Below are 14,649 nucleotides of genomic sequence, written 5' to 3'. Positions count from 1 at the left end.
TATTGCAGGATTGCCAAAATTCAAGGTTGCAGAAATGCATAAGGTATGTGAAGCCTGTCAGTTTGGAAAACATGCAAGGAAACCATTTCCTAGACATGTTCAAGAGAGTAAGAAGCCATTGGCATTAATCCACTCTGATGTGTGGACTACTAAAGCTGCATCTCTTGGAGGCTGTCATTATTTTGTCACTTTTATTGATGACTATAGCAGAAAATTTTGGGTGTATTTTATGAAAAAGAAAAGTGAAGTTTTTGGGCATTTCAAAACTCTTAAAGCTATGGTTGAAAAAGAAACAGGCCTGCAAATAAAATGCCTAAGGTCAGATGGAGGGAGAGAGTACCTCTCAAATGAGTTTGCAAGGTTCCTACAGGAGCATGGCATAAAGCAACAATATTCATGCAGTCATACCCCACAACAAAATGGAATTGCAAAAAGGAAAAATAGGCATATTGGAGAGGTATCTCGTGCCATGCTCAACGAAAAAGACTTGCCAGATTTTTACTGGGCTGAAGCAGTTGCTACAGCAGTCTACATAATGAACAGGACTCCCATTGCAGCAATACATGGGATGACTCCAGAGGAGAGGTATACTGGTAGGAAACCAGATATTTCTCATTTGAAGATTTTTGGCTGCATTGCCTATGTTCATGTGCCAGATGAGTTGAGATCCAAGTTGGATCCAAAAGCTGAGAAGTGCATCTTTATTGGTTACTCTCTGCAGAAAGGGTATAGATGCTATAACCCTTCTACTCGTAAGTTTACAGTGAGCAGAGATGTTGTTTTTTATGAGATGAGTAGCTGGTATAAACTAGTAAATGTGATTGATGATGTAGGTGCACAAAATGGTAATGCTGCATAGAATTCACAGCAGCAGTCACAAAATATTAGTGGACCTGGAGCGTCCTCTAGCAGTGGTTCACATTCTTTGCCATGGATAGGCAGATTGAGATCATGAGAATCTTCTCAAAGCAATGCAGATAGTGGTATGCAGGTATCACGAAAAGGAAAAGAGAAGGTAGATCAACCCATATTTGATGTGAATGCAGGTCACTCTTATGTGGATGGTGAATCCAGTGGCTCAGAACAGAGCATTGATGATGAGTTGGGTATCCCTTCTATTGTTACACTTGGAGTAAGGAAGACCAAGGATGTTTTGAGAGCACCTAGAAGTGAGCCTACTTTGCGTAGGTCTACCAGAGCTAGGTATCCTGTGGATAGGCTGAAATATGATGGATTTACAGCCATTCACTATGCATATATGGTCAAAGTGATACAGGAACCAGAACCCACTTCTTTTGAGCAAGCCATGGGAAAAGAAAAATGGGAGAAAGCCATGGATGAAGAAATGGATGCCTTGGAAGCAAATGCTACATGGGAATTGGTACCTTTGCCTAAAGGTAAGAATGCAATTGGCTGTAAGTGGGTTTATAAGGTGAAACACAATGCAGATGGTTCTGTGAATAGATACAAGGCAAGATTAGTAGTCAAGGGGTATGCACAAACATATGGCATTGATTATGAAGAAACATTCAGTCCGGTTGCAAGGATGGCAACCGTAAGAGCAGTCATTGCTATGGCTGCATCAAAGGAATGGTCTTTACATCAGATGGATGTAAAGAATGCCTTCTTGCATGGTGATTTTCAAGAAGAGGTATATATGGAGCAGCCACCAGGTTATGTGCATGCTGTTCATCCTGAGTTTGTTTGCAGGTTGAAGAAAGCATTGTATGGCTTGAAGCAAGCACCTAGAGCATGGTCTGACAAGATAGGACAGTATCTTGTCACTATTGGCTTTCAGATTTCCAAGGCAGATTTCTCACTTTATGTGAGAAAAATAGAGAAAGGTATTATTCTACTTGTCATTTATGTTGATGATTTGATTATGACAGGTGATAGTGATGAAGGTATCCTTCATGTGAAAATGCTATTGAAGCAGAAGTTTGAGATGAAGGATTTGGGAGAGCAGCGTTATTTCTTGGGCATTGAGGTGATTAGATCACCAAGTGGGATACGGCTCTTGTAGAGGCAGTATGGATTGGACATGCTGTCCAAATATGGGATGACAGGCTGTAAACCTATTTCAGTTCCTTTGGAGCAGAATGTGAAGCTGAGCACAGATGCAGGTGAGCTTCTGGAAGACCCTACTATGTACAGACGCATAGTAGGAAGTTTGATTTATATGACTATTACCAGGCCAGATTTGAGCTATGCTGTTGGATTGGTAAGTCAGTTTATGCAGGCTCCAAGGAAACCGCATTTGGATGCAGCTAGACACATAGTCAAGTATGTGAAGTCCACATTGCAGTATGGACTACTTTATGAGACTGGGGTCCAGATATAGTTGCATGGATACACTAATGCTGATTGGGCTGGTAGTATTTCTGATAGATGATCTACCAGTGGATATGTGTTCTCTTTTGGGAGTGCTGGAGTCACTTGGAGCAGCAAGAAACAACCTACAGTTGCCTTGTCGAGCACAGAGGCTGAGTACAGGGGTGCAGCAATGGCTGCATGTGAGGTAGCTTGGTTGCATAAGCTACTTTATGATATGCATCAGCCTACAGATGGGCCAGTTGTCATTTATTGTGACAACATGAGTAGTATACACTTGGCAAATAACCCAGTCTATCATGCTAGAACAAAGCACATTGAGGTGCATTATCACTATGTGTGGGAGAGGGTTTTACTAGGTCTTATTGATCTAGTTTATGTCAGCACAGAGAATAAGGTAGCTGACATATTTACGAAGGCATTGGGCGTAGAGAAGCTGCGCAAGTTCAGAGACCTGCTTGGTGTGCAGGAATTGGGATTGAGCTCGAGGGGGAGTGTTGAGATATCGAGCTCCACTCGTGATATGCCAGGGTGACCATTGTGCATTTATGTCACCGACTTGTCAGTTGTTGCAGATGCGGTTGGTACACCGCCCATGAATAATAGCTAGATGACAGCTATCCTTATCTACTCCAGTTCGTGGCTCAGTTAGTATGCCACCTTAGTTAGTTGAGTTTGGTTTGATACCCATATATAGGGTTCTTCTATTTCTATGTACAAGAGTTCTTTTTGGCTTACACAACTAAGAAGAGGAAAACTGTTTTCAGCCTCCACCTTTGTGTGTATTCCCCCATTGTGCAAGCAAGAAAGCTACAAGTGAGACTCCTTCCTTCTCTCCCACAATCTTGACAAATTGAAGCTCATACAGGAAGTTCTAGAGGTAACTTTTCAGGTGACATAACCAGTAGAAAAATATTTCAGAGTGGTTTATGGTGGCCAACAGTAATCAGATATTCACATCAGTATGCAAAGGCCAGTGATATATGTCAAAGAGATGGATATCCAAGGAATCAGGACAGAATGAGGCAGCATCCAGTTTGGCCGTTGGGTCATTTTGAGAAGTGGGGAATGGATTTTATGGGTCCATTCAAGCCAGTAGTAGAACTTTTAGGAAACATATATATTTTGGTTGCTACAGATTATTGTACCAAATGGGTAGAAGCTGTTGCATTAAAGGATAATAAGGTAAGAAGTGTGGCCTATTTTTTGTACAATAACATAATGACTAGATTTGGATGCCCAGTGGGACTTGTATTAGATCAGGGAGTCCATTTTCTTAATAAGGTGATTAAATTTATGACAAAAATCATATGATTAGCCATAAAATATCCTTAGTATATCTTCCACAAGCCAATGGATTAGCTAAGAGCAGTAACCATGGGAGGTTCACTCATAGTAAAGAAGACATGTCACCTGCGTGCAAGGACTTCTAAAAAAACCCCTATTTATGAAGCTTGAAAGACTAATATATCCCCCTATTTAAGCTTATAAGATATATATATGTATGATTTTTTATGTATCCCCTTTCTTAAATGTAAGTCTTCATAGAACATGTACTAACTTTATTTTTAAAAGTTGGAATTATCCTAAGCAATTAAAAGTATCAAAATGGTCATATCACAAAGTGATTTATGTAGTGGCACTTGGATACCATCGAAGTATGTGTTGCAATGTTTTTGAGTGCATGTGTCCCCTTATCACATGAGGAGAGAGAGTAGGGGAATCGAACACCTTTATACTTAAAGTGACTACACCAAGCAGACACCAAGCTTTCTTTGGAAGAAGGGGAGTTGAATCTCTCTACCAAAACCATGGGAGAGTGCCAATGCCCCCCCTCCCACACTATGATTAATTCAATAACCCTACTATGTGAGGGTTTAGGGTTTTAACCTTACTTGTCAAGGTCTCTTGTATGCCATGGAGAAACCAATCTATGGAGAGAGGTGATCAAATGCATCCCCCCTCTTCTTTTTTCCCTCTATCCCCTCCTTAAATTTAAGTTCAATATAGGAAATTAAGAGGAGTCTACCTCTAATGTATACGCTTAAGTGTCCCCTTCCAAAAACCCCCTCCCTTATACTCATGTGATACCATACAACATCTATAGTGAACCCCTCTGGGGTAGTAACAAGATTTTGGTTAAAATTCTTTAAAGGATTGTTTCAGAAAGTAGGAAGGATTGGGATCTAAATTGAATTCAGCACCGTGGGGATTTAGAACAGCCTTTAAGGTCAATACATGACTCACACTATTCAGATTGTTCTATGGCATGCAATCTGTGGTGCCAATGGAGTTCATAGTACCATCTTTGAGGGTGGCAATTTCAAATAGACTAACACAAGGGGATTCACTTAAACAGAGATTAGAGCAGTTGATGTCTTTGGATGAAGATAGATTTCACAGTGCTTATGTGGCTACTGTGATTCATAATAGAAGATCTACATGTCAGAATCAGTACTTGAAGAAGAAGAAATTCAAACAGGGAAATTTGGTCTTAATGTATAACTCTAAATTGGGCAAGCATCTTGGCAAATTAAAACTTGGGTATGTGGGACCATACAGAATTTTTAAGGACTTAGGGCAAGGAATATTTCAGTTGGCTGATTTGGAGGGTAAATTGTTGGCTAAACTTGTGCATGGTTTTAGACTAAAGTTGTTTTTTCTCAATACATTCCAAGATGCTGATTTGAATTTGGTGGGAGTGGACACAAATTCATTTTTACACATATCCTTTCATGATGTCGTGGATGTTGACCACAACCCGTATGAAATTATAAAAAGGAACATTGATGATGCGAAATGCCAAATCTCCACATGTGCGAAATGTCAAATCTCCACATGTTTTGAAAAGCCAAAGGGTGGTGTATTGACTAAAAATTGGACTATTGTACCTGTTGGGGAAGTGCAAACTTCTGTGCAAGAGGAGAATGTTATTTTAGATGTTCATTTTACAGAAGTGAATGTGATTGATACTTAGACACATGTCAATGCAAAAGATGTTCAAAAAATTGATGAAGTTGTTCCAAGAGGGGAGGAGGAAACCAAAAATGATGCAGAGATTGAGAAATCAATTCAATCAGTTTTAACTTATATTCAGGCAAAGTAGAATTGACAGTCAGGAATGTAGTCAGGTGGATTGCGTAAGTTGGATTTTGTCCAGCCACTACACTTTACACTCTATATAAATCTTGAAGACCTAGATTAAATTCTCAGAATTGAAATGAAAACAAAGGATTTTGTGGGTTCAAGTTCACTATTTTGGGAAAATAGTAACCACCGGGTGTGCCAGTGTTAAAGGCATGATTAAGGCATAACCTAGGAGTTCCTTATTTAGTTTTGTAAGGGTATTTTAAACCTTTGTCTTGATCACATGTGAAGAGTCATCAGTAGGATGTATATGTTTTTGGGAAGTATTAGAAGGAGGAGTCGTGAGATTTGTGTATGTCTGTTCACATCAAGAGAAAAGATAAGCTTGTAAATGATGTTGTGATTATGAAGTAACAGAACAGATTTTTCTGCATGTTTTTCTATCTGTCTTCAAAATTTTTATCTATTTTGAGTAATCGATTATCTGAATTATGAAACGGAGTCTGTGTGGTTGGAAATGAGCCTATTGATGGAAGGAATGATTCAGAATTAATTTTCAGAACAGAAAGATTAGTCAGGGTTGAAAATAGATTGGATATGTTTATTATAGGGAAAACTATTTGCTTTGGGTAAAAGTAGGGGAAGATTTTAGGCCCCTAACAATGAGTGTCTGCACATCAAATGGGTTATATCTAAATATCAAAGGCTTCTGTTTGAGTCTATCATATTATCAAAGATATTCTCGAAACCGCATATGAGTTTTAAAGATGGTTCTATCACAAATATTTTGTTTCTAAGTCATATTGGCAGCTCTGATTGACATGGGAGATACAATGAGTATTAAAGATGGATCTATGATAAATTTTTCTTTCTCTAAGTTATATTGCAAGGTGGTGATAACGATAGCCTTATCTCTAAAGAAGATGTCATAAACTAATGATGACATGGGTATGCTAAGAGATGGAATCAATATAGGAAGAGGTCTTTCTCATCCTTTGGAACTGATTTACTAGCCTAGTCAATGATGAGTGCAACAACTTCAATATCCTAAAGGATCTTTTCATTAATAGATTTTTCAAAGCCAAATACTCAAACTATCTCATTTTCAGGTTGATGAATGTCAATCAAAAAGATAAGGAGAAGATGTGATACTATGTCACTCACATGAGAACTCTCTAAAAGAGGATTCCAACAATGACAAAGCAACCCAAATGAGAGGGTAGCCTCCACCATGTTTATTAATGGAATCCAAAATGAAGAACTCTATAAGGCCTTGGCTAGTAATTTGAACCTACAAAGGGATGTGTTAGCTATGGTCTTTGAAGAGGCAATATGTGTGGATGACCTACTTAGAGAGAGAAGCTCAAGAGTCACACCGTAAGAGAACATTGAGAGAACCATGACCCCTAGTGCTGCACGATCAAGCCATAGCATGTAAGATAAGGGAAAAAACATCAACCAAATCCAAGATATAGTTGACTTGAAGTTAGAGTTGGCCAAGCTACAAGAGATGTTGAGTAGGCCAGTACGACCCCACATCCAATGTGTGCATTATGGTGGGAACCATCTTCTAGCTAAATGTCTCGACCCTAGATCATGGACTTGTGTTAACTACGATAGATTTGGACATGATGAAATACACTGCTAGTTGCCAAGAAGGCTCCTATTCCCACAATCCTATACCCAGCCCTATTATCTAGAAAATAGACATCCAACTTTGAAAGAGGAGCTCCATTAGCTCTACTAGTGAATGTCACAAAGCTAGTTGCCCCTAGGATTGACATCAAACCCATGGGAATCTCAAGGCCACTTGGATCTATACTGACCAATCCACCGAGCAATACTCTGGTACACTTTATAGAGGAGCCACTAGAGGACGAAGCATATGTGAACCCCTACGTCTCCTATGATGAGAAGGGTAATCCTGTATGGATGGTGGACTTTAGACCAGTGCCAATTATGGATTTAGGTAGGGAAAGAGGTAGAGGTCTAGGAGGGGGACTTGAACCAAGAGCCACTAGTATGTTGGACGTGGACATCCAAGGCACATTTCATCTCATTGACCTAAAAAAAAGCAAGCAAACAAGGACAAAATACTGACTTGAGATGTCCAGAATGTGGGGCTACACATTTGTACCTTGATTGCCCTAGACAAAAGCCCTCCACTAGTATGGATATTGTGCCATTAGTACTACACTTGGACTCTTTAGTGTCCAAACACCTATTGATAAAGCCACACCAATCCCACTAAACATCATGACTCAATTTCAAATGAAGTAGGATGGTATCTCATTACCTAGATCTAGCAACTTAGATATAACATTTGATAGAAAGAAGAGTCAAAGGAGGAGAAGGAAGAGGACATACACCAAGATAACACTCAAATTTGATAGTGTCACCGTATTGACCAAAGGATAATAGGTTATGGAAGTAGAAGCAGAAACATCTACCCCTAAGACAATGGAGGAGGGAAGTGCCAAGGTTGGAGAATACCTCGATCCAAAACACCAATTAGAAGTTGTGGACAAATTCAAAGAGTGGGCGATAAAAGCTAAAGCAAACTTGCAAGATGCAAAGCCTGACTTGGAGGATAAGATTAATGAGCTCTCTAGCATGAGTCCACTAGTCTCCCCTATGCACTTGAGATTAAGAGGCACATCAATGCCACATGTAGCACCACATAAGTAGAACCTAGGTGCCATGGGCAGAAAAACCATCCAAGAGCATTGCTAGAAATGCCTTGAGTTAAAGGAAAAGAAAAAGGTTGGCAATTTGCTCACAACACACTGATATCAACTCTTATAAGCTTACCATTAGGGGAATTTCTTAGGCAAATCCTCATGCTATGGCAAGTGTTGAAGTCATGGGTAGAAAGACCTAATGAACATGGAGTGAGCAACTTGCCAAACCATGATGTAGAGATATATATACCAAGCTTAATCTTGAACCCATTTTCTAGATCTCTACAACTAAATGCCTTTTAGGAGGGCATGGAAATGCACGCAGTCTTACCCTTTTTTTAATTAGGTGATGCCACATGGAAAGGATTTGTGGACATAAGAGCAGTAGTAATGTGCTTCTCCACATAGTTTTGCAAGCTTGGAAAAATCCATAAGTGGAAATTGCACGGATTAATGCTACATTAGTGAATGGAATGAAAGGTAGACCACTTGGAGTGTTAAAATATTGGTCTCTAAAGATAGCAAGAATCCAATTCTCAGTTAACTTCATAGTAATGAAGGGAGTGGACTACACTATTTCATTAGATAGGCCATGGATGAGAAGTTCTCGAGTGATAAGAGGATTGGGGTAATGGCTTAATATTCTTGAGCAATAGATTGGAAGTTTTTCAAGTAGAGATTGATACTTGGAAAACCTCACTAGTTGATCTTGAGGCTATCTTTGCAATAAAGGGTGACACAAGGAAAGCGCAACGATGGACCCTTAACTAAGTATATTCACTACCTAAGAGGAAAGCTGTAGAAGTAGCTAGTAAACCCAATGGAGTCACAAATTTTGAGTTACCTCTAATAATGATGCTACATCATTAGTGCCTCTCTACATTATGGGCAAGAGTTCCATCAGTCGACCAACACCTATCACCTATCATATACCAACTAATAAACTTGAACTCCATATAATTCTTGAGTACCTAATGAGAGAGCTAGCTTGCAACCCAACTACAAACTTTAAACCTCTTAAGATCTCATAGAGTATCTAGAGTGGCAATGGACTAAGGTGCATCACCTAAATTTGTTCTACAATTGGGCCCTCATTGTGGATAAGAAAAGTCCTACAAACAAGAGCTATGTGAATGATGAATGGTCTGAGTATGTGGATTTGGATAAGGAGTATGAAGAATATTGTTTCAATGGTGAGGAATGTGAGGAAGAAGTTGAGACCATGGAGTATGACATAGATGGATGAGCAATTGAGCAGATAATAGCAAACTCTAAACCATAAGAGGCCAATGGTTTTATGGTGAAAAGAGGAGTCATCAAGGTAAATTGTGATTATACGTGGTTAGATCACCTAAATGTAAAGGAAAATGAGTGAGTTGAATTAGTTCAATCAGGCACTGCATCACTGCTTATAGTGGAATCAGTCTCAGAGCTATGACTACTAGGGGAAACTCCTTCTTCCAATGAAGGTTGTGAGTTCAACTCTAAGTCAGAAGTTAGCTCTGAGAGTGATCGAGAGATCCCATGATCACCTAGGACCAAATAGACCAAAGGGGACCTCCTGATCCATCTGAGGTGCAAGCAGCTCAAAGAAAGAAGGAAATAGTCCAAGCTCTCGAAAGTTGAATGGAAAAAGAGATTACATGACTTACCCAAACACTTCATTAGGTATAAGAAGGGAAAATTCATAGTGGTGTTAGCAGGATCCAAACAAGTAGGATAGGTTAGTGAACCCGTTGAAGGACCCGCTGTTGTCATGTTAAGGGTTGAAGGTCTACCACCGGGGCTTTAGTGCAGAAGAGGAGTTTAGGATTCAAGGTTCAGGAAGGGAAAATAGATTGGGGTTTAATAAGATCCGGAATTTAGAAATGATTTAGGTACGGAAGAAGAGTTCAAGCTTTTTCACTATGTACTTAGCATACATGATCGGAATAAATAAGTCTATCTTGATTACATCAAATGCCTCTAGATACATACATCATATCATAAAGGATATTTCTAGATTCTCAATTCAATTTATGAATATCAAATGCAAGATCTAATGGCATTTATTTCAAGTACATAGATGGATTTCAACCCTTTGGAACAAGTATTATATTGATAGACTCAAATGCATTCAAGATTTGGGCCAATGATACATGAAATGAATTGAAGAAGCATAATTTTAGCTTCAGCCCTGTTTTAAAATAGAAAATTCCAGCCCATAATCAAGCTCAAAATGAGTGCATAAACTCAAGAAGAAGCACCTCTAATCATTAATGAACAATGTCATGATGAAAAGAGGTCATTTCCTTCCATTACAACCACATAAATCCCATGTTTGCTCATAAAAATGGACCATAACAGTGGGCTGCCCTATTTATGACTGGTTATTTCAGCCCATAACAGCCCATATACCTTCAAAATCCTCACCCTTTGCTTGCCCCAAAGTCACTCAAGTACTTGGGTACAAGGCAGGCTTCATTGGACCAAGATTGAGGTAGACAAAAGGAGAGAAGTCGTGCATAAGAGCAGGCTGAATACTTTTCTCTCAGATTTCCCTCTTTTATAGACTATTTCAGCATGCATTTTTGTCAGACCTAATGGGCAGAGAAGTGGAGCTCTCACCATGTTTACATCTTCAATGTTTGGGCCTGTTGATCTTCAGTTTGCATGCTCCAAATCATGCACCATAGCTCCAGCTCTCTCCAGTTTGCTTCAGACTGTGCAGCCCGCATTAAGCATTGAAAAATGCGGGCTGCTCCCTGCTCAGCCTCTGGTTACTTTTTGACCTACCCAGGTCACTTGCTGGTCACTTAAGTCTATTACTCCAGGTCCCATGTGGACCTAGTGGACTTTTGGCAACTTTTGGCATTCTCTTGGGTTCTGACCATATTTTTGCACCTGAATCAATGTGATTTATCCTGCAGCTGTCAATTACTTCCAGTTGACCAAGTTGTAGGTTCCCATAGACTTATTTTTCATAAATATACTTGGTATAACTGAAAATTATATGCTAAATACAAAAGAACTTGTGTAACTAAGGTGGTTATTGGATAACAATGTCTGAATTTTGTATGCAAATTCCTCATTTAACTTCCAGTGAAGCTCTTCTGTGTTCATAAGAATCCCATAATTTATATTATGAACAGTAAAATCTTTGACATTCACCCCCTCCTAACCTGCACATCCTCCGGCATGTGCCATTTCATAAGATTATAGGTCAAGGAGGGTCTTCTTCTTCATCTTCATTCTCTAAGTCTTTTTCTTCCTGCATGTCTTCAAGTAGAGGGCTCATATCTAAGTCATCAAGTTCATAAGTTAAAGATTCTCTTCGTTTGAAGAGTTTGATTCGTTTCCCAGCTATTGGAATCTTAATCATGGTCCCATCCATTTCAACCAAAGAGTAAGTAGCATTATTATGTACTACTTTTACAACATATGGTCCAAACCATCGCTTGGCTAACTTCCTATGAGCACTATATTGATTGTCCAGGCTGCTATCATAAACAAGAACCCAATCATTCTCTTGAATAGCTCTTGGACGGAGTCGATGATGCTTGTCAAACCTCTTCTTATTCTTTAATCTTGCTGTTTTTAGCCTTTCAATGGTTGTTTTGACATCTTCTGGCCTTCTTTCGAGTTGCCTTATGCGTAAAGACAGCAATTCTTCTCTATTCATGCCTTCATCCCAAGGCAAGATACTCCATGTGACAATGGATCCCTCAATAGGCATAACAGGTGGTTGTCCATATATGAGTTCAACTGGCATATATCCTGTCACTGCACTATGGGTAGTTCTATCAGCCCATAATGCGAATGGTAGCAATTTAGGCCATTCCCTCAACTTTCCTTTGCATGATTTTGCTAAAGCTTTAAGAATTGGTTGATGACCTCTTTCACTCTTACCATTGCCTTCAGGGTTGTAGGTTGAAGTAAGAGATAGCTTAATTCCCAATTGAGCAAAGAAATGGCGAGGCTCATCGGCATCCAATTCCCCTCTATTAGCAGTTACTTTAGCAACACATCCATACCTGCAAAATACTTCTTCAAGTAGAAATCTACAAACAACATGAGTGGACTTTGTTGTCAAGGCCTTTCCTTCCACTTGATTTGTGAGATCTTCTCTAGCAAGTACTAGATATCTCATGTTCCAAATTCCTGTAGGCATGGTTACTAAATCAACAACCCATCTATAGTGAATGGATAAAGGATAGATAGGCTGAAGCCCATCTCTATGCTTTACCATAGAATACATTTGACAAACATGACAAGACTCAACAAAATGCTCAATGTCTTTATACATGTTTTGCCACCAAAATTTCTCTTTTATTTTGGCAAAAGTGCCCCATATGCCTCTATGACCAGCCAATAGGCTTTCATGGAATTCTTGCATGACCTGTCTTTGTGTCTTTTTCTCTCCTAAGACACGAACAGACGCCCTTCCTTTCTTTTTCGCATGCCTCCAAAGGTAACCATCTTTAAGAAAAAAACCATAAGCTTTTCTCTTAATTCTCTTGAACTCTTCATTAGTCCAATCTTCCTTCTTTGTCATAGTGCTCAAAAATTGGCCAATTTTTAGCCAATCATCTGCATAATATTCTTCTTTAAAGTGTGAACAAACCATAACATAACATTGAACATGTTGTTTCCTAGCTGTCCATTGTCCTTCTTTGGTTGTTTCATCCTTCCTTACTGATGTAGAATTTTTTTTAGAAGCTGAACCTGTTGTACTTGCTGTAATTTTTGTTGTACCTACATTTTTTACTGCTGAATCAATATTAGATTTAGCTATACTTGTTGTTTTCAGATTTGTACCTGCATTAATAGCATCATTTATAAACTCTGATTCTTCTTCATCCATCATTTCTTCTTTATCCATATATCTGGCATGTGAAAGCATGTCAGCAACTGGATTATCTCTACCTGCAATATGTTTCAAATCAGGATTTAAGGATTTAATATAGGCTATCCATCTTAGCATGGCTATGTTAGGAGTGGAACAGTTGGCAATCATGCCCAAGAGTGGAAGGCAATTTGTCTCAACTATAACATGTGTGCCCATGAAGTACTCCCTGTCACATTTTAATGCAGTTACTACTCCCCAAAGCTCTCTTTTAATTTGAGCATACCTTCTTTGTCATTCATTAAGAACCTTTGCTCCAAAACGGATTACATATCTGTTGCCTTCAAGGTTGTCTTGACCAACTGCCCATCCTATTCCAATAGGACTTGTGTCCACTGTGAGTATAATGGGCTGTCCATTAGAGTAATTAGCCCTCTTTAAAGTGGGGGCTGAAGTCAGCATTTTCTTGAGTTTTCGAATAGCCTGAGTGTGTTCTTTTTCCCATATAAACCTTTGGCCCTTTCTTAGAAGCTGATAAAGACTTTCAGCAACATGGGCAAAATGTGGTATCCAAATAAGGTAGAAGACACATGCACCAAGAAATCTTCTCACTTTTGAAACATTTGTACATTCTTCCTGCATTTTGCTGATAGCATTTATTTTGGATGGGGAAGGCTTTCGGCCAGATGGACCACACATATGACCGACCTTCAAGGACTTCTTCGACTCCAAAAACAGATTTAGCTCCTAAAAGAGTAAGATGGACTTCTTCTAATTTAGACAGGATTTGAGTACAATCATTAATATGTTCAGAAACAAACTTTCGACATCCAAGTTCATTGAGTTTTTCATTTTTCTCTTGAACTTCACATCCTTTGATTGGAACATCATCAAGAAAAGGAAGAGTCAATTGAGGAATATAATCCCTCAATACTTTATGCATATCATTCATCATGTGAGCTATTGAATTCGTAGCCCCTTGAGGTAGAGTACACATGCGGACTAGGCCAAGAGGCATCTTCATTGTGGTAATGTCACGGCTTTCCAAAGCAAGCTGAAATTGATATAGCCTGAATATAAATCACCCATGGAATAGATTGCCCTACCTGCAAAAGCTTCAACAAACTCATCCACAATTGGTCATGATCCAACATTTCTAATAGTGACTTTATTGACGGGTTGTAAATCTTGAATGAATCGTAAAGATCCATTCTTCTTAGGTACGGTAAACCATCGGTTGGAATATGGAGCTGAAGATGGCTCCAATATTCGCATTTTTATCTTTTCATTTAAAAGTTCCAATAACTTCGGCAAATGAGCCCTTGGAACCGGAATTGGTTTAAGATTCCAAGGAACATGTGGGACCGTTGTCGTATTGTTGCGCATTCGAGGTGTGTAAACCACCCAAAAGTTGTGCATGGGATTTGGTACTTTGTACATATTTAGTTGTTGTGATTACATTTATTTTCTGCGTATGAGTATAGTAGCGAGTATGAAGGATTGCTTTCAGTCTATGTTGAACAGGATCAAGGAGACAAGACATTACAATTATTCAAACAAATGCATGAGGAGGATATCTCTTTGGATAGTATCACAATTGTCTGCACCTTAAAAGCTTGTGGCATGGCTGGAGCTATAAACAAGGGCCAAGAAATACATGCTGAGATTGATAAGATAGGGCTATTGAAGACAAATGTGGATGTGGGCATTGCATTAATTGATATG

Source organism: Lygodium microphyllum, chromosome 7, assembly GCF_053477565.2.
Source record: "Lygodium microphyllum isolate KBCC chromosome 7, Lygodium_microphyllum_v1.1.10, whole genome shotgun sequence".
NCBI lineage: Eukaryota > Viridiplantae > Streptophyta > Polypodiopsida > Schizaeales > Lygodiaceae > Lygodium > Lygodium microphyllum.
The sequence above is the reverse complement of the archived record's forward strand: the minus strand, read 5'-3'. Positions refer to the sequence as shown.